Source organism: Perissodus microlepis, chromosome 22 (assembly GCF_051167445.1).
Source record: "Perissodus microlepis isolate ML-2025 ecotype Zambia chromosome 22, ASM5116744v1, whole genome shotgun sequence".
In the NCBI taxonomy this organism is placed as follows: domain Eukaryota; kingdom Metazoa; phylum Chordata; class Actinopteri; order Cichliformes; family Cichlidae; genus Perissodus; species Perissodus microlepis.
Window position 1 is genome coordinate 5935528 of NC_140481.1, and position 26568 is coordinate 5962095.

General features: G+C 41.0%; 1 long non-coding RNA gene across 1 annotated transcript; it reads right to left on the reverse strand.

Annotated features, from left to right (window-relative positions):
• Positions 1–1240: 1240 nt before the first annotated feature.
• LOC146362477 (uncharacterized) lies at positions 1241–18638 on the reverse strand. Its single transcript, XR_014799314.1, has 3 exons — positions 17809–18638; positions 17641–17719; positions 1241–2820 (listed from the first exon to the last, which is right to left on the reverse strand). It is a non-coding gene; the product is annotated as an uncharacterized LOC146362477 (long non-coding RNA).
• Between the last annotated feature and the right edge of the window lie 7930 nt (positions 18639–26568).

A 26568-nucleotide genomic window follows, 5' to 3' on the forward strand; every position in this document is an offset into this window, starting at 1 on the left:
CTCCACTGCCAAAGAGCCCAGCCTTATGTAACATGTGACATTTACAACGAGGTCCGTTCCCTGTCTACCTATCTGCCACTCTCTCCTGTGTTAAACTCCCAAACCCTACTCTGCCCCCATCCTCCTCCCCCCTCCAGCTTCTCTTCTCTATCCAGTCTGAAGCACTGACATTTAATTAGTCAGTGAGTGGAGGGTGCCTCACCACATCAGCCCTGTAGTGTTGCTGACCTTTTCTGACTGGGTCACTCATCTGCCATTAGAGTACCACCCCAACCGCCGCAATGTGCACACACAAAGACACACACACACCCTCATTACTCTCTCAGATCTAACAAAGAATACTTGAGATGAGCCAGCTGGTGATCTGGCAATTGACAGTAAGGTGGAGTGTTCTTTTCCAAAATTGGATGACGTCAAAGGATATGTTTCATGATTTGAGATGCGGACAGTTGCTATGTGTGTGCTCGTGTCCTCTGATCTTCACATCTGTATATCAATGCAGGTTTGATCATGTGTTGTTGTGGCCCTTTCTTGCAGACGATTGCATCACTCTAATCAGCCATCACAAGAGAAGACTAACGACAGTTATCCTTTCATCTTCGGTCAGCGCAAAATGCCCTTTTGCATCACACGTGCGCACAGAAGGCTACACGCACGCACACACCTGTGCACCCGGTCAAAGCCAATCAGCAGTTTCCTGTTCTGTCTCCCCCCACGTCTCCTCTCCACTCCTGAGTGCTGTGACATATCAGCCAGCAACATCGGCTGCCAGACACCTCCTATCAGAATCGCTTTGGAGGCCTTTTAATCCGCCCTCTAAAGAAGTCTTTCCTGTCAATGAAGGGAAACGTGACCCCAATACCAAAGATGGAGGAGGGAGGGGAGGTCGTGATGGAGAGATCCGGCGTGAGGATCTGGCAGAGTGAGCTACCCAACTGGCCCTGTTTGCAAGTGTTGGGTTGCAGCCCAGACAGATTTTTTTATTTTTTTCAATGGCTGGAGATTCTGGAAAGCATCCTCTGCGCACACATAGAAAAGAGGCAAAATACACCTTTATTGTCAAGAGTGAGAGGGTTGTGGTTCACTGGAAAGAGGAGTGAAAGTTACAGAAGAAGACATGCAGAAAATCTTCCGAATACAGTGTCAAGAACTGCAAAATTTATCTTAAAAAAAATCACAATATGCATTTAAGATTAAATTTTAGGAAAGATTTTGTTTATTTCACTGCAGATCGCAAAGGTACACAATACATTAGAATTTCATATATTATAATTTAATAAACAAAAGCTGCAAAAAAAACAACACAACTAACACTTCCAAATCCTATAATTATTGTAGAAGAAGAAGCATTATGGAAAAACAAAAAATGAATTTTTGATAGCATGTGGTATAGTTATGTCAAAACAAAGAATGCACAACAAACAGAGCAAAGATTTAAAAATACACAAAAAGCACAGACAGTGGCTGCAGTGGACACTTTCCTCTGGTTTTAATACATAGTTTCACTTCAGTTGTTTGTATCTAATAACTTCCATCTTCTCTGTGGCTGATGGACAAACAACAGCACAAGCAAAAGTAGCCCACAGACCACTCATACCACATTTTTGACACTGCCCACATCTGACAACGGATGACAAACATGCAACCAGTGGAGGGTTCATCTGTGCTCTGAGGGCGAGAAAGATTCAGGTAGCGTGTGTTTTAATTGCATTTAAAATGTATTAAATACTTTTTGTCTGTTTTTGTGTATTTCTATTGTTTCATTAAACTTCAATGGTATTTGGTGAATTTTGCAATATTTCTCTATTTGCTGATGTTTTATTAAGTTGCAGCATGTTTGACCTCTTATGGCCACAGTACGTCCCTTAGTTTCTTGTCAGATGCACCCATTGTGTCCTCATCACTACTGAATGTTAAGCAAAGTGCTTAATTGGAGGCTTGAAAACAGCAGTTCACAAAAACTGGGTCAATTCATGGTTTCTATGTCCATCTTTTATATACAGACTTTGGTCCACAAAAAAGTGAAAGATGAGCTTTTTTTTTCCAAGGAGAAAATTAAAACCCAGCCAAAAAGGTTTATCTGAGTATTTCAGAAACTGCAGATCTACTGGGATTTTCACCATCTCAAGGGTTTCCATGGAATGGTGTGAAAAATAGAAAATAGCCAGTGAGTGATAGTTCTCTTTGAGAAATGATGTCAGAGGTCAGAAAAGAATGGCCAAGCTGGTTCGAGCTGATAGGAGGGCAACAGTAACTCAAATAACCACTCATTACAACCAAAGGTATGCACTGGGTGTCACTCAAATGGGGTCCAGCCCAGAGCTAGTAGGATGTAGCTACTGAAGTGGTTGGCGAGCAAATACATTTTTTCCAAATACAAATTTAGATGCTAATTTTCTGGAAGTCAGTCAACATTTTGCTGTCAAAATATTGATAAAAGCAGAGTTTAACTGAACAAATAAGGAAAAGGGGAGTTTTTCTGATTGGACTGATTACCCGTTTTCAGTCATGAAAAACAATATCACCGTTTTTCCTGTTAGAGTTGTTTGTGGAAACATTGCCAGACATATGAACCTTTGTGACTTGACAGCCCTGACGAGAATGAGGTGCTAAGAACTATCATTAAGGCCCCATCATGTCATCATGTCGCTGGCATGGTGTTTATCCATGTGTCATCTCTGTGGCCTGTGGAGCTCCAGCCAGAGCATCACATCTCCTCCTCTGATCCCAGAGTCACTCCATTGTCTAATAACTGGGATCATGGATGGTCCACAGATTTTGTTGTTCTTTTTTTTCCGCTCAGTGATTTCAGCAGCTGTCCTAGACAGAGAAGGAGAATTAATCAGATAAATAACCTGGCACGGCCTATGGAATGAAAAGCTGCGTTCTTGTAGACCTTAGAGGCATGTGTTTGCCCACTACATGGTTTCCACACTCTGTAATCATAGCCATTAAAAACGTTTTTCAAGCTTCGATTTGGAGACAAGAAACCTCGACAGCTTGGCCAAGCTGCCAAATAATGAATGTAAACTACTACTGCAAAAAGAATGTCACTAATCCCTTAGATATCAGACAGTCTGGAATCCCTGCAGAGTCCAAATCAGATAAATGCAACCAGGCCAAAGCAGCCCTGGACTGCACCACACTCTCTTTCACAACAGATGATACCATTAGGTCAGAGCAGATTGTCTTTCCATCACTCCTCCATTCCTCTCGGTTCAGTCAGTTTTACACCAGGCTGTTAGACATTCGTGCTGGGTCCCTCAGTGCCTCACTTAGCACCTTAGTTCAGGAGAGAGCTTGGCCAGTGAGCAATCTGTCACCACTGTAAATACTCGGTCATCTTGGAAGGATCACTGCTAACTGAGAGAAGAGAGCTACAACATTTATGTCAGTTAAAAAAAGGAAAAATATGACCCACAAAAAGAAAAAACAGAGAACACGATGTGCACACCCAGAACTCATAAATGACTAACATGGTAGAATAAATGAACCCATAATAATTTAAGTCAAGAGCAGAGGAGGCACAGATCCATATAGAAAGCATGGAAATAAAATAATAATAACAATAATAATTTTAAACAGTGCAGTCTTCAGGTGGGAAACTGAAGCCAATACTGAAATGCGGTAAACCTGGTGGGGCTGTGGGAAATAACAAATTTAAAGAAACATTTCCTGGTTTGATGAGTCCTGATTTTCACCTCAACATGTGGATGGTGGGATAAGAATTTGACGTAAACAGCATGAAAACATGGATCCATCCTTCTATCAACAGCTCAGGCTGCTGTTGGTGGAGTAATTGGTGTGGGAGTTATTTTCTTGGCACTCTTTGAGCCCATTAGCACCAGCTGAACATCATTTAAATGCTAAAGCTTACACAAGTATTGTTGCTGACCATGTCCATCCCTTTATGATCACAATGTCCCCATTAGGACTGAGCAATTAATCAAAAATGAATCAAAACTGACATTCAGACTCTCTAATTGACATAATCATGCCCATTTTGGTTATTTTCATGTTACCCCAGTGTGCACTGTCCTCTTTAAAAGAAACTAGCCAGTTTGTGGTCACGTGACTTTGCTCTTTTCAGTTTGTGACCTGCAAGCATCATGGAGGAAAGCTCAAACACCAAAGCCGGCCACAGAACTCGAACAGCTTGTGACGAATATAAAATCACGTGTTCGTTGTTTCGACATATTTTGGGGTTCAGTAAAGCCCATATAAAAAAGGGGGGGAAAGCAGAAAACTGCAGGAAAAATAGTTCAGGTAATATCAGATTATAACATCAAGTCAATTAAACTTATGCATGAGATAAACAGAAAGTTGTTGGAAGCGTCTTCGGGTTTGAATGTGTTTTGTTGTTTCCACCATTCCACATTAAAGTGAGTGGATCTCTTGTAATTAATATATAACATGACAAAATTTAAGAGCTCAACACGTGGTGACAACTGTACTATTTTCATGTCAAGCGAAAAATATATATCATGTGAGTAAATTGTGGGGAAATCTAATCCTTTTTGCCTCGCGTAATAACACCGGAGAACACCCTTAAGCTGGAAAATGTTTCCAAACCACATAATTTTACTCCTCAATTCAAAGAATCCCTGTGCGCCCCAGGGATGATCTTCCATTACAGCCCCTGACCTCTAATCTCCAAGAGGTGAGAGGGAAGGGAATTTCCCCCGGGATCAACAAAGTATTACTTAATCATTATTAATCTGGGCCGAAAAAAAAGAAAAAGAAATGAAACAATTTGGTTGATGGAATTTTAGATCAAAAGAGATTTAGCAAATCTCCCTGTTTACCTTTAGCCATAGATAAAGTGCTTACATTGCCAAAGGCGCCACACTGAGATGTTAAGGTTTTAAAACTCTTCTCAACTGAGCCCTGGGAAAGAATGATAAATGAAGGAATTTATTATAATCTGCTGCTGGTTATTTCATTCTTAGGCGTTGTATAGCTCTCTCTCTCTGCTGGCTAGTTTGACACAGATTTTGCCTCAGACAGAAGGGACCAATGAATGGAAGTACAGATACTAGGCATACATTTACTATGTTTACTCCCCTTCCATGAAATGTAGATCCCTGTATTAATTTTGAGAATCTTTATTTAAATGTAATATTCTTTTTTTTTCATTCAGAGTGAGATAACATTCCCTCATGTTGCACACATGAAGGGCAGAAACCAAAGCTCAAGTCTCTCATAACTTAAGAAGTAGCAAACTGACATTGTGCTTTAATCAGACTGCACAAGTTCAAACCTAATGTGACAGCAAACAACAGCCTCACTCAAGAGTCTTTGACAAGACACAGACTGCTTATGAGCTCTATTGCTCCTTAAAGACTCTGGTTAGTAGTAGCATAAATTGTCTACCCAAAGTACAAAAGCCATAAAATAGCTAAATCGGTAAATCTAGTGACAAAGTACCTCTGAGAAGCCGAAGTGCTTAAATCAACCCGCTTTTGCTGGTAGTTATTACACCGCATTGATTGTCCACAGTATTTCTGCAGCTCTGTGCTTTTTGGACAGAATCTTTGGCGCAGCTCTTCAGTGCATTAATTTCTGCTTGTTTAGCTCATGTCTGCATACCTTTGCTTTTGCTTTTGTTGCATTTGCAATGGAGCTACCGCGACAAAAGACAATTAATCACCCATTCTGCTATTGCAATTTGGATTTTACACCACAAACCCACTCTGTATGCTGCTACTATAAAACTTTTCCTGAGATAGAAACTTTATGTAACTGTATCGCCCAAAGTGGGAAGAACTGGTATTTTAGTCTATTTTAAGAGAATAATTCTATATTTAGATTCATCTCCAGGCGTAAAAATGATGCAGTTGTTGCATGCCAGTGTTGGCAGCTCCAATACATTTCCATGTCCAACTTATTTGTTTGAACCCAGTAAACAAATATAGGATTGATGGCTAAAAGAAAAGAAAATTTAAGATGGAAAAAGAACACAAGATAAGGTTGCGTTTGTTGAACCTGATTGGATGAATCTCACTTTTTCCTGAAAAAAGTTGCAACATAATGTCTTCTGATTCATTTATTGTGACATAACATGATTGGTTTAAATTGACTCAACCATAGAGTACTGTGGCAAAGTCTGAAAATGAGAAATGGATGCAGTGGTTTAATAAAACATACATAACTCATACAAACACAGATTGAAATACAGTATCTCTCTCTTTCTCTCTCTCTCTCTCTCTCTCTCTCTCTCTCTCCATAACATGACATGAAAATCAACCTAACAAAGCATTGTGTATGTTAAATCTCTTCACTTTCTGATCCTGAATCACTTTGGAAAACATTATGTCATAGGGTTAAGGTTATGGTTAAGGTTAGAATTAGGGCTGGAATGGACAGCTGGAGCCTCTGCTCTAAGAGTGTCCTACTGCTGCGAGTGGCTGCGAGTGTCTTATTAGGATGTGGAAGAGTACCTTTTGCGCTACTATGCAACGCCTAGGGGCATGACAAATCGTCTGTATGCTATGTATTGGGAATAATAATGCTCTGGTCCATGACTGATAGTGTTCCATATTGTGTTTTTCGATTCAGGTTTGCTTTCACTGCATCGGCAGTGTGTTTAGGATCATTGTCATGGTGAAAAATGTAGTTGTTGCTAATTAGATGCTTTTGAGATGACACTCAATGGTGGATCAAAATCTGGTACTTTTCTCCGTTCATAAGTGCCTAAAGACACAATTTAAAACTGCTTGTTTGCTAAATTGTCTGTTATTTGTATATAAAACACTGGTTCATCCTTTGAGTTAGGTGTCTTTTTTATGCTTGAATCATCCATAGATCAGGCTCAACAAACCACTGAATATTTGAATGTTTAAGAAATGAGGAGAATTTCAGTGGAAAAATTTGGCAATATCCCCCAAAAAATCTTTGAAAAATCTAAAGTAGGCCTGGAAAAATATTGCTCAAAATCACTTTTAAAATTTTACAATGTCTGGGTCCTTGGATGCAAAAGATAAAGGTATAAGTGGCAATTCTGTAATTTAATGCAAATTATTTGCTTTTTGCTATTTTACATTGTACTTTTCCCCAATAATACTGGAACATTCTGGATGTATTTGATTGATTTAATCAAATGTGTATTTTGCTACAGCTGCATTGTTGTTTCATTAATAAATAGGCCTTGAAGAGACATCGATCCTAGTTTTGTAATATCATCCCAGCTTTTATGTAAAAATATTAATAATCTAAAGTGTTATCTTCTCAGGGGCATTACTGGAATATTTTGGACTAAGCCATCTGTCTCGTCAGCTGACATGACCGCTGCTAAGTGAGACTTTAGGGGCATTTACTCCCTCCTCTGATATGACAGCAGCTACAGAGGTCACGACTAAGCCACAGTCTTTCTGTTGTTCATTTGTCTGTTATGTGCGAGTTTGTTGCTCTCATACTTTGCAGTTACTGTTAGCTAACTGCTCTTTTGGCAGTTTGTATTTGTTTGCGTTCATTCAATAATGAGTAGCACTGATTGCCTTTTAGGAACACCAAAATCCACTGTTGGCCTTGTCTGTTGGACACGTAGCATAGCCAACTTCTCCCTCAGTATCAGCACTGGCCTGCATAGCTTTATAGCCACTCTGTTTTCAACTAGGCCTACACATACCAATACATTTTTCATCCATTTCTCAATTATTTTGTTGCATTGGTAATAAATTAAACTAATTTTAGTAAACTAAAATTTAAAGTAAACTTTTTTTTAGTTATATAATTTTAATAATTGCATTTTGGAGATCAGTATCTTGCCCGAGGACACTTAGGCATGCACACATAAAACCACCATCCTTCTGATTAGTAGATGACCTGCTGTAACTCCTGAGCTTTAGCCACCCTGTGGCAGCTTCATCATAAGCCTCAAATGTGCTTTCCATACAGATTTGTTTTTTTCCTGCTCAAAAATGGCTGAAAATGGCTCCAGCAAGTGACACCATGGGTAGCTGGCAAATTTGTGAATTCATTAAAGTTTTCCTGTTTGTAGAAACGCTAAGCCAAAGTTAGTTAAAAGATTACCTTAATGATGAGAGAAAATAATTCTCCTATCCCAATTTTTGCTGTCACACATGCAAAACCAGTGCAGAATTATAAGATTTTTAATCTATCTTAGACTTGTCAACACTCCAGCAGTTTTTCTAACAACAAACCCTGGATCACCAGTTACCTGAAAGTAGTACTGAATGAAAAGAAGAGGATACAACATGAACTGAATGCATGATTGAGATGGTGTAAAGATGCATACAGAAAGAAGCTGGAGGCCAAATTCCAAGAATTTGAAGGATGTTATAGCAGTGTACTTATTGCTCTTTTGCCTGTATGTGATGCTGCTTCTGGTGAAAATAAGGTGTGTTTATATATCATTTTAAAGAGCTTCAGTTTTTTAGCACTGATCTGTTATACATAAAGTGATTGTCCAAAGGAGGGTATCCTCCAGAATAAAATATTGACATTGCATTGGTTCATTCAATCTTCTGTTCTCTACCTCTGTGTGATTGTGATGAAGTCGTGGTAAAGTGAGTGGGAACAGATGGAGAGCTCTGCCCTACTAGCACAGCCGAGGGCCCTCAGTGGTCCAGACTTGACCCACGACTCCACTCACCTGGCACTGGATCCCGGCATGGATAACAGACTGTTCCAGGGGATACAGCATGGAGGAGAATTTTGTTTGTGTTTATATGTTACTAACTGGATTTCTTTTGGCATTACAAGAGCCAAAGAAGACAAATGGCCTTTATTTGTGTCTTGTTTTTAGACTCACAGCAACTATGAAGACAGTCCCTGAACAGTGAGTGAGTATAGCCCTCAGAGTACTTATAGCACACTTTGCTTCCACTTTATTTTTAAGTATTTCAAGGGTAAAATACTCAGGTTTGCAAACTCTGAGCTCCATCTATGTTGTCAGGAAATCTTTTTTTAAATGTTTTGTCTGTTTATCTAAGTCAAAATATTTTGAGAAATGTGTGGAATTTGCAGGTTCTCCTGCAAGTGTCTTCAATCCAGCTGAGTCAGGTTGGTTGGCATCAGGGGTCTAGCCTAAGACCCGTACTGGATACAGACACCCCGGGAGTCAAACCTATGACTCCTGTTCCAAATGGATGTAGTCTTACCATTATGCTATCCAGCTGTACCCAGCTTGGAGCCCTCGGTGCAGTGACTCCCAAGCTTGGCAAGTGGCTCCAGCAGATCCCAGGAACAACACCTGAGATCTCTGTCCAGAAGAGGGCAGTGCTAGGAACAGCTAAGGCAGACCTTCCCAAAGTGTGGGGCCCGCCCCCTAGGGGGGGCGCAGAGCCATTGCAGGGGGGGCACGGCATAAAAAGGGAAAAAAAAACAAAAAAACAACGCTTGGACACTGCTAGCACGGGGCGCCCACACAAACGCAAAGCAGGAGATGAAGCATAGCTGAATATGTTTCCAAACCGACTTCATTCTAAGCCAAAGACTAGAAAATATGGTGAAGCATGTCTTCCCTTTGGTTTCACCTGCAAAATTGGTTTTCCCTTCATCGGGAGCAGCGCTGGGCTCTCCAAATCACGGACAAACAGTATCCCACATTCTTGATTTTTAGTTCACAAACACTTGTTGTAATGACTAACTACTCCTGACATTTTGGAGATGTTAGCTCTGTATACAGTAACGTTACAGCGGGATACAAATAACATCAGGCCGTACCTGCCACGATTTGTTCCCCTGTCTAAATCACAGACAAACAGTATCTCACAGCTGTTTATGTTTTTAAACCCATTTTGCACAGAGAGGCATTTTTTGAAAAATGTATTGATAGCAATGTTGAATATTTTTACACAGGAAAAAAACAGCTACATGTAAAATAATCACACCGTGACGCCTCTGCCTTTGTAAATAGAGGGAAGTTTCTTTCCCCTCGCCATCTCCCTTCTAAACAGTTGACCTGTCACACTGCTCCCACTGCCAGACTGCAACTGCACCTTATGTACATTCTGTAGTATTCATTCCACCTCATTTCATTTCTGTATTTTATGTATATAAGTTTAGATTAGTTATTTATAGTTGGTTTACACAGCGTTGTGTATGTATGTGTATGTATGTGTATGTATGTGTAATGTGTATATATAGACACGTGTGTGTGTGTGTGTGTGTGTGTGTGTGTGTGTGATTTACATTGCAGTGCTTGAGAGCCACCATCTACCGGAACCAAATTCCTTGTATGTGTCTGCACATATACTTGGCCAATAAACACGATTCTGATTCTGATTCTGACAGTAACAACGTGCATATGTAAGCGTGTAAAACCTGAAGATAGACACAAAATACTGTTAATCTGACTATCTGCCATTCTGCAATTCCTCTCATGTAAACAATAATGTGGCGCACAGCTGACGTGAAAAAAGGCACATACCTTTGACGTTGCCTGACGAACTCTGTATTCCTCGTCTACACATAAACGCAAAAAAATAAGTTTTAAAAAATCTCAGTTTTCGGTGATTCGAAACGCCGTTTACGTGTGGATGAAACAGCTGCGTTTTCAAAAATACCCGTGTAGGTGTGGACGTAGCGTAAAAGAGTTAGTAGTTTATTTTCTTACTACCTGCAGATTACTTGTATTTGCTTAATTGTTTACTAAATGTTTGAGGTGTGAAATAAACCACAATTGAGCAAAATATGGGTGTGTGTGGTTGGAGGATGTGTTAGTGTGTGTGTGCACACGTGTGAGGGGGGGGCGCGAACATTTTTCTTGTAAAACAAAGGGGGGCCCAGCGAAAAAAGTTTGGGAATCACTGAGCTAAGGTACTGTGCAGGATCCTTAAGCTCCCCAGCTACTGGTGGAGGACCCGAGCTTGAAAGAGAGACCGCCCGCAGGGTGAGAGGGGACTATATATATATGTATATAGCTTACTGCATTTTTCTTTTGAAAATATCATGTTTATTTAATCAACCACGTATTATAAATGCTAAAGGAAACAAAGAGCTCATGAAAAATAGCCCAAGGAAGCGTATCATCATCCTCGTTTTTGTGATTCTGCAACAGTCTTTGGTCTCATATAAAACCCAGCTCAGCTCGGCAACGCAGTACCTCTCAGGCAAGCTAAAATGGGCGAGGTTATGACACTGTCTGAGTCGTGTGTGGTGGAGCCGCTTTGTGGGCTGCTGCTCCCTCGCCTAGGAGAGATAAACAAAGCCCCGATGTGAAAGTTGAGGATTTCTGCAGCTTGCATCCCATTACTAAATCCCTCACCTCTCTACAACTCCTCCAGTTACAGAACCCGGCGAGAGCAAACAGGAGAGCTTCATTAGGCTTTTCCAGATGTAAAAAGTTAACTAACCTCATGCGGGTACACACCAGCATATGCCTTTTTTTCCCCTCTCCCTTCCTGCTGCTCTCTCCCCTTCGCCCCCTAAGGAGTTCTCTCCGGTGACTCGCTGTTCCACAGGATGCTTCCAAAATGGCGGCTCGGGGAGCGCTGCAATTCCCCAGGCTGCCCAGATGAGATGCAAGGTTCTCTCTTGTGGGCACAAAAAGAAGAAGAAGAAGAAGAGACACACAGGAAGATGTATGTGTGTGTGTGTTTCCCCCCCCTTTTATTTCCTTAGCTTTCTCTGATCTGATCTGATGTGAAATCACAAATTGGCCCCTAGCCGCTGCCCCCTGTGTACATAACAGAACTCATTAAAGCGAGGAGGGTTATTAAAAAGTGATGGAGCGAGGGAGGACTCTGACAAGAAAAACTGATTCAGTTTAATAAAAGAAACAGAAAGAGAAGAAGAAGGTGAAGCTCCACAAAGAAAAAGGAGGCTAAGCAATGAGGGAGCCGCAACGACAGGTTTACTGTTCACTTTCACACAAGGCTTATGCAAATACACTAGATTCTTCCGAGGCTTCGGACATGCTCAGTTCTTTATTTTCCGACAGATGATAACATGGAATGGGACATCTTTCCCAAAGGTTCAGTTCGTGTGCCCTACATATGGACAGACAATACAGTGTGAAGGCAGCGACTCGGCCAGCAGCAGAGCAAACTGTATGTTGCTTCTTAAATCCCAGCAATCGGCTAAAGCCCTTGAGGTCTAAGCTAAAAATACAGCATGTATTACTGTTCACTTAAGATAAAAGCATCTGTTAAATGACCGTATCATAATGCCTCCACTCATCTGAGCAGTATTTTTGTGTGTAACAGCAACAGGAGACCTCTGGTATTCTGCTTCATGGACGTTCATTTATAATTCATCGGTTTTGACTGGGAACACACGTGTAATGGGAGCAAAGTATATCTTGGAGGATTACGGGGTGAGGACAAGAGGGGAAGATGAGCGGATGGCGAAAACATAACAAAGAAAGAAAGACTGAAAGAGGTCTGGTGGGGAGAGATTGTTCCAGACTGTTTGCTCTCCAGAGGCTAATGTAGATCCACAACGAGCGAGGCTGAGAAGGGAACCAAACTTACTTCTTTTCACTTTTTTTCCACCTGGAATGAGTGGCAGGGGTAGAACTATATCTTCAAAAGCAAGAAACTAAATGTAAATGCTTGGGCATACATGTCTCTGTGCATCACCGTGCTCAGAGAGAGGGCCTTCTGCCCCCTTTGTGGATGAAATGGAATGGGGAAAAAAAGTGCGAGAGTGTGAGGGAGATAGGAAGGGTGAGTCACTGATTTCTGTTGGCTTTGCTGCTCTCCAGCGAGTTGCCGTGCCAAGCAACCAGCAATAACTGGAGTGACTATAACCTGTGGCCCGCAGCATCCCACCTGTATGCCTCTGCAGAAACTAAACCACCTGCCCCATCTAGCAGCCTCCTGAGGTCTCATTTATAAACATAACATCCGCTCAGAAAGAGTGTAAAGTTGTGTGCAGCGTTGCCCAGACAAATGCCAAGCTTTAGAAAAAGTAAGCAGGCAAACTATAGCGTTGCTTTATGCAAACTCTGGTGCACTGAGCTCAAGGCTAGATTTGACTGCTATGGTAAAACCTACAATAATCCATCGTTCTTCCTCTGCTCTGTCCAATTTGTACAGCAAAAAAACAGGCCTGAATATTGTTGTGTTGTTCGTTGATTATACCCATCCATTCATGTTTTTAACGTCTCATCCGTCGAGGGCTGCAGGGAGGTTGAAGCCTATTCCAGTTGACACTGACCACCGGTCATCAGTCCATGGGCTCCATCAATTCAATTCAATTTTATTTATAAAGCGCCAAATCACAACAACGGTCGCCTTGAGCTTTATTCTCTAAGGCAGGGGTGCCCAATCCCAGTGCTCGAGGGCCGGTGTCCTGCAGGTTTTAGATCTCACCCTGGGTCAACACACCTGAATGAAATGATTAGTTCATTACGAGGCTTCTGGAGAACTTCAAGACATGTTGAGTAGGTCATTTAGCCATTTAAATCAGCTGTGTTGAATCAAGGATACATCTAAAACCTGCAGGACACCAGCACTCGAGGCCTGGAGTTCGACACCTGTACTCTAAGGTAACGACCCCAATAGAGAGAAAACTCCAGCAATCAGACGACCCCTATGAGCAAGCACTTGGTGACAGTGGGAAGGAAAAACTCCCCATCTAACAGGAAGAAACTATTAGCAGCCCTAAATAGAAACTTTGTCAAAAAGGAAAATTGTATGCATAATTGGAATGTTCAAATCCAGAACCTTCTTGCTGTGAAGCAACAGTGCAATCCACTGCATCGCCATCCCACTCTCTTACATTTACCACTTTATTTTTGTGATTGAAAATACAGATATTCTGGTCACGATATCTGTAGATGTCTTCTTATTCTACTGCTAATATTTTCCTGAGTGCAAAACATATAGTATCAGTAGAAAAGTTGAATATGCTGATGTGTGAGGTGCATTCAAGTTCTGCTTTGGCAAACACCAACTTCATCTTTAAACTGACACAGCCTTCACACTGAGGCTCGCTGATATTCTCAGGCTGCAGCGCAGTGATGAAACAGCAGTTTCCAACACTGAAGGTGGTGCTCAGGTCAGGAGCAAAAGGAGAAGCCTGTTTGTTGCTTCTCTCTACATTCAAAGGGGTTGCGGTCAGGGGTTAAAGTAGGATTCCGGAGGTGGGGAAACCCTAAGATTGGGTGCAGCAGTGCAGCTTGGGGAAAAGAATGTCTTAGACACGAGTCACACAATAATGTGTTTTGTGAGCTCCAAGAGATCTTTCTTTGTGCACAGGCTGTGATCAGCTGGCCTGTGCTTTTACTCTAGTATTCACTGCTATCTGTGGATTCAGACGACAGAGTTTAAGTCACAAAAACGCTGGATTCCATCAGGTAACGATCCAATATCTGATTTTAAAACTCTCCCACTACATGTCAGATTTAAGTTTCCATTTTATAAAATTTCATTTGGCTAACATACTTAGCTTTTTGTAGCAGTCATTTCCTAATCTCTCATTGCACATTAAGAGTTTTCTTTACATTTCACATTAACTGGATATACATTTTCTGACAAACTGCAGAAACAGCTTGTGTGTTTGATATTTATCAAGCTGCATTTCAAATTACATGCCACTTAAAAATAAAAACAAAAAACTTACTCTGGTCATGTTAAATCCTCTTCTGCAGTGCTAGTGGGACTGCAACTTTATTTACATCTGCACCATGAACGCCCCGAAGGGATGAGGAGAAAGGGATGTGTTTAAGGTGTAAACGTACCGCGGGACATCATTATTTTCTTATTACTGAGAAAGTGTCTCCATGCCCCCACTGAAAGCAACACCAGGCTGCGGCACATGGCATGTTCACTCATTCACTGTTATGCATTAACCTGCCTATCAGATTAAAGTGCTCATTAAATGAAAATGCCAGAATACCATTCCAGATTGTTCCACTTTCCACTTTATTCCTTGGTTATAGTGCTTGAATTCCTCCTCAGCATCAGACCCGAGGATGAAAATGACCTCTTGATGCACTCGATCACTTGCACTTCCTTGTCCCGAGAAATCAAAGTCATGATAGACAGTTATCATTTTCAGACAGTGGAAAGAATCCAACGTGGATATACAAGTGACCAGAGCAGGGCTTTAAAGAAACAAGTGGATGTGCACTTGAAGAACTGCACAAGGAAAAACCACAAAATCACTTCTTATGAACTGAAACACATCAGAAGCATTTTTTTCCTAAAAACAGGGCAAGGCCAAATGTAATATAATAATATTTCAGACAGTTTTTGAGACTTCTTCTCATCCAGTACAGCACTTCAGAGTCACACTGCTAGCGATCGAAGATTTATGTAAATTTGACAAGCTCGACGCAACACAAGATTGATTGACAATGGTCTATAGCCAATCAGGATGCAGAACACAATGCACTGTGGAAAAAAAAAGCATGCAAAACTGCACAAAAAAAATCCACGAAACAGCAAGGCCGCGAAAGGTGAACTGCAATATAGCAAGGGAGCACTGTAAATAAAACAAGGTGACAGTTAACACAAAAAGCTTCAGACATTTTCATAGTGTATATTTTTGACCTATTTTTGTACTGAACTTAAGTGGCTAGAAACAAATCTAAGTATTGATCCTATTGCGCTATAATTGGATCGATCTGCCCACGTATAGGCTACTGCTTTATTCTCATATATTATACACAACACATCCTACAAATTCGCCCATGTGAGCTTCATGACGTCCCACCCAAACCTATGACATGTCCGTACCAACCCTGTATCACTGCTCCTCAGCATCCGCCTTGACAAATCACTCCCCAGTTTATAAAGAACATATTTTGTAGAGTATGATGAGCTCAGAGCCTAGATTGCAAACTCTAACTATACTCTGCTGGTATAATGAATGTTTTCTAACTTGAGTTCTCTGACTGAAGTTCATTAGTGTGCCCACCACCCACCACCACCACCATTCCCTGTCATCCCTGTTTTGCTGAGCTTGGTGTCTCTTTGTTAGGAGTGACAAGCTCACAGCCTAGAACCACATATCAACACTGAACTAATTAGGGAGCTGGCTGACTGGACTGAAATAATTAAGATTTTAACATAGATACTTGTCTTTAACCCTGTAAAGTTAGAGTTAGGGTTACTCCTCTTTAACCTTCAGCCTGAACCCTAGGCTATTAGAATATCCAGTGTTTTTTGCAAGGCTCAGACTTCTCAGAGGCAGGTAGATTTTTCTTTAGTTTATCTTTTGTCTAATGTGTGTAGATTGATGTGCACTGCATGCAACAGACACAAATCTCATGCTTAGCTAGCAAGACCTTTATCCAGACCTCTCCCTTTTTGCATAGTCGTGCAAACTTTCCTTTTTGCTAAAGCATATAGTTAGGGCTGGACCAGGTGACCCTGAATCCTCCCTTAGTTATGCTGCAATAGACGTAGGCTGCCGGGGGATTCCCATGATGCATTGAGTTTTTCCTTTCCAGTCACCTTTCTCACTCACTATGTATTAATAGACCTCTCTGCATTGAATCATATCTGTTATTAACCTCTGTCTCTCTTCCACAGCATGTCTTTTATCCTGTCTTCCTTCTCTCACCCCAACCGGTCGCAGCAGATGGCCGCCCCTCCCTGAGCCTGGTTCTGCCGGAGGTTTCTTCCTGTTAAAAGGGAGTTTTTCCTTCCCACTGTCGCCAAAGTGCTTGCTCATAGGGGGTCATATGATTGTTGGGTTTTTCTCTGTATCTATGAAGCGCCTTGAGGCGACTTTTGTTGTGATTTGGCGCTATATAAATAAAATTGAATTGAATTGAATTGAATTGAATAAGTCTCCACTCAGCATGCATATCTGCTGACAAGTGTAAGCACAATTTATTTTTATAGAATAAACACTCCCTACAGAGAAGCAGAAAAGCCAGAATAATGTTCAAATCATTTTATTTGTAAGCTAATGCATTCTGCACATCCCACATGAATGAACTGTAATGAGATAATTTGAGTATTATTGTGTATGCTTTCCCGTCGGGGGTGTTTTACTGGGAGTGTTATTTTGAGATTGTCCTACGTATCCTAATTAAGCCAGACAGTTTGTGCATTTAGAAGACAAAGTGTAGCATCTTGACTGCCATTCTTCCTAATTGTCGCACTTTTTTTTTGCCCATTATCTCTTTTTTTTTGCATGCAAAAAAGCATGTAAGCACTTTGTTCTTAGCTAACAATGAGTGCATTTTTTTGCGATTTATCCATTTTCTCCACAATGAAAAATACAATTGAATTATTTATTGCTTTTTTTAAGGCATAAAGACCCTGCAATAGCACAGACGAGCCCCGTGAGCAAGCACTTGGCGACAGTGGGAAGGAAAAACTCCCTTTTAACAGGAAGAAACCTCCTGCAGAAAAGGCTTAGGGAGGGGCGGCCATCTGCTGCGACTGGTTGTAGATTGAGCAAAGGACAGTAACAATAACTAACGATTACATAGACCGTCCTGTCAAGCAACAGTAGTGAGTGCTTCTAACTGTATGGTCCCTTTTTAGTACTTTTTAACAGTGCTACTCACTCTGGTGTCCCTTGGATAGACACTGACAAGGGAGACCCCAAAGACCTGGAAGCGGAAGCCAGCTCTGACCAACAACTGAACCCGATCGCAACTGCTGCTGAACCGTAAAGCCGGCAGTCGATGAGCCACGGTCAGGCAGCAGGCAAATAAATACAATTAGTGTAAATTAGCTGTGACAATTAGCAGAAGCTACCTCAGCTCACCTTTGTGTCCTCGCGGAGCCACACAAGTCCCTCGCCGATGATGCTGTACATTCATCTTCAAAGCTCCTAATGACTTTCTCTGCGAGGTACATAATACAAAGCCAAGGTCAAGCTGTGTTGCTGACAGGAGTGCGATGAATAGGAATAAACAGGGACAGGTTGGGTTACCTTGCAGCCACAGGAGACACTCGCACGCCCGCTCGTGTCTTTACAGCCACCGTGTCCATCTTTGTCTCGTCTGCTCCAGTTCCTTTGGCTTTGAAGGGCACGCCTGCTTGCGTGTGAGAGATTAGAAGTGTGTGTGTGTGTTGATGTCTTTGTCCTGGAGGCGTGAGGAGACAGAGGGCAGCGGAGTCATGCGGACTTCAACTCTGGGAGTGTGTGCGTGTGGAGACAGGGAGAGAATAGAGGCACTCGTCTGTATAATGGAGCGAGAGCTCAGCCAGCTTCTAGGAGCTTTCATCTGTCTGCTGCAGCACCAAGACACGCACGCACTATTTCTCTTGGCCCACAGACCTAACCAGACCAGCTGTAATTTGTCATTTGGCTGCGATCTGGCCCGTCAGCGCTGGGTTACTTTCAGCTCGTGGCTCTATGGTAATCCCTCCCTTTGAAGGCCGGCCAATCCAATCCCATGGCTGACATTGCCAAAACGGACTTCACTATTGTGACCTTTATAGCGCACCAGCTAATCTTTCTTCAACGAGCACGGGGGAGAAAGTGAAAAAGGGAGGGAAGCTGGCAATGAGTTCAACAAGCTTACTTGTCCTCCTTAGCGCTGTCTCCCTCCATCCTATAGTCTGAATTTTTTTTCCTCACAAGAAAAACATCCCCCACAACATACGCTGCCTAGTGAGTTGGTGTTTTGTTTTTTAAAAAATGAAGGAAAAAAGTCATGGTTGACATTTAGCGAAGCCTCATGTTTCTGCCTCTGGCGTGGCGCAGAGGTGGCGTGCGCTGTGTTCTCGTTCCCACCACCACCTGGCACATTTACAAACAGACTCGTCGGTTAAAGGTTTTTCACACCTAGTTGGTTCAAAGCGCATAGCTCTCCGGTTTTGCTGCTAATGTGGCATCACGGGCGAAATGAGAAGTCAAGAATCAAACAGAGAACTTGCTGAGAGGTAGGATTTGCACTTCTTCTGCAATCCACCTGGAGCAAAACACCCCGGATGTAGACTATGATTAGAAACTTCATTCAAAGCAAAATCCCGTGAGAAGGTGATTTCTGGCACGATGTACCGAAACAGGTGCATGGAGTTTGTTCAAAAAAAGGCTTGAAAACAGAAGTAAATATTAAATAAAGTTCTTATAAATCATATCAAGAACAAAATCAATATGTCCCTCTGATCAGTATTGCTGTACAAGCAACGAGATTTCTGGGATTACTTCCCTGTGGATTTTTTGAGCATCACACACATTTCCTGCACTTTGGTGAATTGGTATCCACTAATTTTCTTTTCTTTTTCTTTTCCTTTTCTGTCCCACATTCATAATATAAATTCCTTTATCTACTTAAAGGAAGTGGGGAGGAGTAAATGTGAGTGTGTTACATTTTGATAAATTAATTTGTAACATTTTTAAAAGTTCTGGTGTGTTTCGCGAAGAACATCTTAATATCAGTCCTATTTTTCCAACTGTGTAGACTGACTTTTAGACAGTGTACTTCCAACTGAAACACATTAGTTTCTACATTGTGGTGTTTTAATGGGGCACTCAAGTCGATGTACATGTACAAACAGACTGCTTTTATGCAGTAAATACAGCAAATGCTGCTCTAGATCTCAGTTCCTGGTTTCCACGATGTAACTCTTTCTGTCATCTGCCCACCTTCAGTCTGTGTTTGACCTTCTCTTTCATCCCCCCTTGTGCTCTAGTTCTTTCATCTTTCCTCCCTCCTTACCTGTTATTGCAGTAAATTATCTAGAACCATTGGCCAGTTATAAAACTTATAAGTTATAAAACTACAAACAAATTTGACTTGGGACTCTGGGCTACATAAATTAATTTAACTTGTATTCATAAATGTGATGTTAAAAATTCAGATGAGCTAGTTAATCATTGGATGTAACGTGAACCTCAGGTAATCAGTGACTCTGCAGTGAAGCCTGGTGAAACAGCTGTTTTAAATGTGCAAACGTTTGCAACTGATAAGATTACTTACTGGCCAAACCAACTCTCTAACCATGTCTGAACTCTCGAACTCTGTTGGTCCGATAAAAAGATGTCTCCACAAGATGTTCACCCATTGGATGCTTTCTGGTGTATGTGTTTTTGCATGTTTTTGAAGCACTGTGGGACTCAAACTAGTCAGTCATAACTCATCACTGCTGAAGCATCCCCAAATACAAAAAAAAAAAAAACTCTAAATGCAATCCAGTGCATCAGTCAAAAGTAACAAAATAACAACTGGCAACAAAATAACAGCCTATAGTCTTGGGAAAGCACTGACATGTAAAGTCATGCCTATTTGTAGCTGTAGCATCAATAAAGAAGCGCTGAAAGTGCTCTCTCAGTCAGTGCTATTTCGTTTTGTTTTTATTTTGGTCCGCCAGCCCCCTGCCATCGCTTCATCTCTTTTTTTTTTTTCCTGCCAGACCAGGCCGAAAGGGGGTGTGGGCTCAACATGAGCTCGCATCAGCGGGCTACCTCCAATCTCCCGCCATTTGCCAGCATGGTACCAATCAACACTTTACTCCCACCCCGCTGAGAAGCAACCGACTCTGAAGGAGACAGAAGGGGACCTGGTGTGATGGAGATATGAAGTGCATGAAAGAGAAGAAGAAAGAAGAGGGAGAAAAAAAGACAGAAATAGAAGCAGAGAATAAGAGAAAGCAGGAAGGCAGCTTCTTGTTAAGCATCCTAAATTTACCCTAAGTGCTGAGACCCCCCTCCCCATCATCATCTTCAGCTCTTGCTCTGTCAAAAGATTTGTCCCTGACACACATGCACTGGGATCTACAGTTAAAACTTCCTGAACATCCACTGAAATAACACTCAAATTTAAACGTTAAGTGCAAATTTCGAGGATGTACCCAGAATGAAATGTTCTCAGGCTATCAATAAGTTTTAAAAATAACACCTTTGAATATAACAAAGCCAGTTAAATCACACCCCTTCAGATATTAATCTTTTTTTCCAATAAGAGTTTCTGTGATTTCATATATTTCTACAGTTTATCATACTGAGGTCTGCTGGCTAACCCCTCACTTCACAAGAGTACTATTGATCCAAGCTCTGTCGTGATGAAAGCAATCTTTTACACCCTGACCAGCTTTTGTAATTAAGATTCTAATGGCCCTTGCAAATCTTTCATTCATATACATCTGAGGTATATCTGGATGTTCTGAGAGGGGTGGCTTCTCATTCTGCAAATAATAAAATTAACTATTGTGAAGATTACATTTAAAGTCATTCAACTACAAATCTCGCCTTTCTGTTTTTGAGGCTGATTATAGACTTTGGTTTTGTTTGTAAAGGATCCTGTGATTATTCCACCCCTTTTTTCTTCTGTGGATGTCCAGCTGGTGATTGCATTTTTTTTCCAAACTGTACCAAACTGTTTGTTTGACCACTTCTAATGTCCCTCCAGTCTCTCTGATGGATTTATTAAAAAAAAAAAATTGCAGCCTAAGGAAGACCGTTTTCAATGCTTTTAACATTTTTAATGCCCCACTTGTTGAAATACTGTATCTACCTGAACTATGAGGAAATAACAAAACCCCTCACTGGTCCATGAAACAGCTTTTGAGTGTACGTTCAAAATACATTTGAGGTCTTGAAAATAAGGTTAGGTACTGTTAATCCAATAATTTCGTTTGGCCACTCCAATTCCAGTTTAAATTCTGTAATCTAAGACAATATTCATAATATCACTTAAACTTTGATGCGTTTTCTTTTTTCACAAACTGAAAATTACAAAAATTGCGGCAGTTTCCAGAAGTTGTGCATTTGTCTTGGTTGTATGATGTATAACATCATTGTGAGATCATGAGTGGCCTTTATCTCTTGATGATAACACCAAGATTCTGATTAATAGATAAGCTGCTCTACCTTCATAGCCACAGCCACCTGCATATATCACCTGGTATTCCCAGGCGGTCTCCTATCCAAGTATTAATCAGGCCCGACCCGGCTTAGCTACCAAGATCAGATGAGATTGAGTGTGATCAGGGTGATAGGGCTTATGGTGGTAAGCCAATAAAAATAGGCTGAATTGTGTCGGTCACCTCTGGCAACAAAATTAAAATTATTGTCAGTGACCACAGTTTATGATATTTGTAAGAACTTGATTGCTAAAGCCACAGTTACACAAGTCACTCTTTACTCATTTACTTAGAAAATTTGTATTTCCCAACCACTTAATGTGCTGTTGTAAGTATGTGCTTATTGTTGCTAGGTGAAATTATTTGCAAAGATATAACAGTGGGGAAAAGAAAACAATAATGCAAACCACAAATGCACAATGTTTCCCTTTTTGCACTTTTTAAAATGTCTTATTACCACTAAAACACAACTTTTACTTTGAAAGTGAATATTTTCTGGATCCAGTTTGAGTTTTCATGTTTTAACTACTGCTCAGTGGTTAGGTATCAAGTGTCTGCAGATAACCATTGTCCAACCAATCAACGGGCAACTTCAGCAATCAGCTAGGAAACAAAGCAATCACAAGGAGGTTTTAGCACAGTACCCCCTTTGTGACCAATTTCACCTAGCAACAAGTAGCAACCACCTGCCAAATGGTCGGGGGAACACATTTTTCTCTAACAAGCGGAAGTCTCTAGACCTGTGTGACTGAGGTTTCACTTGCACATCTGCAAAGGTACCATTAATGTTAAACGATAATTACAAGTTTTGAAGCAACATATAAATCAGTCTCCTGCATTTGGTTCATTCTAAGACAGACAATATCGTAACAGCTGAAATCCACTGTTGGGGAAGAATGAAAAAAACCCTTCCAATTACACCAATTGGTTTTCTCTTTTCCAAGTACCTGCATAATGGTATTAAAAGAAGAGGTGATGCAACACAGCAGCAATCATGCTTTTGTCCATGTGGCTTAAACTGTGAGTTGCAATTCTAGGTTTCTGTTTTTGGTCAGCAAAATATTTCTACATGCAAAGGATCAAATATCAATCCAAAACAGTTTATAGATGTTAGACAGTAGGCCGTGATAGATTGTACACAATCTGTTGTCATTTGACAGTCTGCAAATGCGCTCTAACAAGGTCTGATCTGTGTTGACAGCCTTCTGCTCTGTGACAGCGTGCAAATGTAGCTGATGACAACAAAACCTTTCTGCGAGAGCATTTACCAGTGCATCAGTTATGAAGATAGTAAAGACTTTAGCAAATTCTTAGCCAGTGCTTTCCAAAATGTCAGAATATTGCTTCTGTCTCATGTGGGCAGCAATACACCGGACACATGTTTGGCTAGACACTAGCATCACTCTGCTGAAAAAAAATTGTTCTTCTGAGATGTGCTTACCTGTTTCTCAATGTCATCTTAGTTTTCAAATACAGAGAGTGCAGGCACGTGTCCCTGAAAACATCAGCACAGTTAAGCAAAAAAATAAAAATAAACAGAAAACACAATGTTTTCTAAACTATCCATCCAAAAATTTAATTTGTATCAGGCAGTGCTGCATAACATTCAGATATACTGATCATAAAACATTGTGTATAGATTAAAATAGCAACCCTTAATTTGAACATGAAGCTAACGCACAAATGCAGTTTCTGGATTAGCCACTTGAAAAAGTGTGTAACGTTCCACAGGTTGCTATGTTAAAATGCCCATCATTTTTTTAAACAACTGCATAGTGTGTAAAATTATTTATAAAGCTTCCATTTGGAGACGGTCGACACGCGCAGCTGTAACCAACAGCTGTTTGCTAGCGCTAACCCTCAGCTAAGTCAAGACACGTAGCTGGCCCTGTTGTTTGTGCCTTTTGGAATTTTAATGCAATCACAGGACACAATATGAAGCTATATGTGTAGCTCAGACCATCCAGTAATTTTTTACTTCTTTTTTAGTGAGCGAAATGCTACTATCTTAGGAGTCTGTTACTTAGCACTTATTAGCATGTACATGTGTCACACCCATAAACTTCGCAGTAACCAAAATGCTAATGCTAATGTCAGTGTTTCAAATTGCAGTTAAGAAATGCGTGGGCCAACCAAAACAATTCAATTCAATTCAATTCAATTCAATTTTATTTATATAGCGCCAAATCACAACAAAAGTCGCCTCAAGGCGCTTCATAGATACAGAGAAAAACCCAACAATCATATGACCCCCTATGAGCAAGCACTTTGGCGACAGTGGGAAGGAAAAACTCCCTTTTAACAGGAAGAAACCTCCGGCAGAACCAGGCTCAGGGAGGGGCGGCCATCTGCTGCGACCGGTTGGGGTGAGAGAAGGAAGACAGGATAAAAGACATGCTGTGGAAGAGAGACAGAGGTTAATAACAGATATGATTCAATGCAGAGAGGTCTATTAATACATAGTGAGTGAGAAAGGTGACTGGAAAGGAAAAACTCAATGCATCTTGGGAATCCCCCGGCAGCCTACGTCTATTGCAGCATAACTAAGGGAGGATTCAGGGTCACCTGGTCCAGCCCTAACTATATGCTTTAGCAAAAAGGAAAGTTTTAAGCCTAATCTTGAAAGTAGAGATAGTTTCTGTCTCCCGAATCCAAACTGGAAGCTGGTTCCACAGAAGAGGGGCCTGAAAACTGAAGGCTCTGCCTCCCATTCTACTTTTAAATACTCTAGGAACAACAAGTAGGTCTGCAGAGCGAGAGCGAAGTGCTCTAATAGGGTGATATGGTACTACAAGGTCATTAAGATAAGATGGGGCCTGATTATTTAAGACCTTGTATGTGAGGAGCAGGATTTTGAATTCAATTCTGGATTTAACAGGAAGCCAATGAAGGGAAGCCAAAACAGGAGAAATATGCTCTCTCCTTCTAGTCCCTGTCAGTACTCTTGCTGCAGCATTTTGGATTAACTGAAGGCTTTTCAGTGAGTTTTTTGGACATCCTAATAATAATGAATTACAGTAGTCCAGCCTGGAAGTAATAAATGCATGAACTAGTTTTTCAGCGTCACTCTGAGACAGGATATTTCTAATTTTAGAGATGTTGCGCAAATGGAAGAAAGCAGTCTTACATATTTGTTTAATATGTGCATTGAAGGACATGTCCTGGTCAAAAATGACTCCAAGGTTCCTCACAGCGTTACTGGAGGCCAAGGTAATGCCATCCAGAGTATGAATCTGGTTAGATACCATATTTCTAAGATTTTCAGGGCCGAGTACAATAACCTCAGTTTTATCTGAATTAAGAAGCAGAAAGTTAGCGGCCATCCAGGTCTTTATGTCTTTAAGACATTCCTGCAGTTTAACTAATTGGTGTGTGTTATCTGGCTTCATGGACAGATAGAGCTGGGTGTCATCGGCATAGCAGTGAAAATGTATGCTATGTCTTCTAATGATGCTGCCTAAGGGAAGCATGTATAATGTAAACAGAATCGGTCCTAGCACTGAACCCTGTGGAACTCCATAATTAACCTCATTGTGTGAAGAGGACTCTCCATTTACATGCACAAATTGGAGTCTATTAGATAGATATGATACAAACCACTGCAGTGCAGTACCTGTAATACCTACAGCATGTTCTAATCGCTCTAATAGGATATTATGGTCGACAGTATCGAACGCTGCACTGAGGTCTAGCAGGACAAGCACAGAGATGAGTCCACTGTCAGAGGCCATAAGAAGATCATTTGTAACCTTCACTAAAGCTGTTTCTGTGCTGTGATGAGCTCTGAAACCTGACTGAAACTCTTCAAATAAACCATTCCTCTGCAGATGATCTGTTAGCTGTTTGACAACTACTCTTTCAAGGATTTTTGATATGAAAGGAAGGTTGGAGATTGGCCTATAATTAGCTAAGACTGCTGGGTCTAGAGATGGCTTTTTGAGTAAAGGTTTAACCACAGCCAGCTTGAAGGCCTGTGGTACATAGCCGGTCATTAGAGATAGGTTGATCATATTTAAGATCGAAGAATTAATCAATGGCAGGACTTCTTTGAGCAGTTTTGTAGGAATGGGGTCTAAAAGACACGTTGATGGTTTGGAGGAAGTAATTATTGAAGTTAACTCAGAAAGATCAATTGGAGAAAAAGAGTCTAACTTAACATCAATGGTACTAAGAGTAGCTGTAGATAATATTACATCTGTGGGATGATTACTGGTAATTTTTTCTCTAATGATAAAAATTTTATTTGTGAAGAAGTTCATGAAGTCATTACTAGTTAACGTTAAAGGGATGGTTGGCTCAACAGAGCTCTGACTCTTTGTCAGCCTGGCTACAGTGCTGAAGAGAAACCTGGGGTTGTTCTTATTTTCTTCAATCAGTGATGAATAGTAAGATGTTCTGGCTTTGCGGAGGGCTTTCTTATAAAGCAGCAAACTATTTCTCCAGGCTAAATGATGATCCTCTAAATTTGTGACACGCCATTTCCTCTCCAGATTACGAGTCATCTGCTTTAGGGTACGTGTTTGAGAATTATACCACGGAGTCAGGTACTTCTGATTAGAGACCTTAGTTTTCACTGGAGCTACAGTATCCAGAGTCGTACGTAGTGAGGAGGTGAAATTATTAACAAGATAATCAACCTCTGTTGGGGTAGCGTTCAGATAGCTGCTCTGCTCTGTGTTGGTACAGGGCATTGAAGATGATAACAGTGGGTGGATTATATTCTTAAACTTAGTTACAGCGCTTTCAGAAAGACATCTACTTTGATAAAATCTACTCTCCACCGCTGTGTAATCAATTATTGTAAATGTAAATGTTATCAGGAAATGATCAGACAGGAGAGGGTTTTCAGGAAACACTGTTAAATGTTCAGTTTCTATGCCAT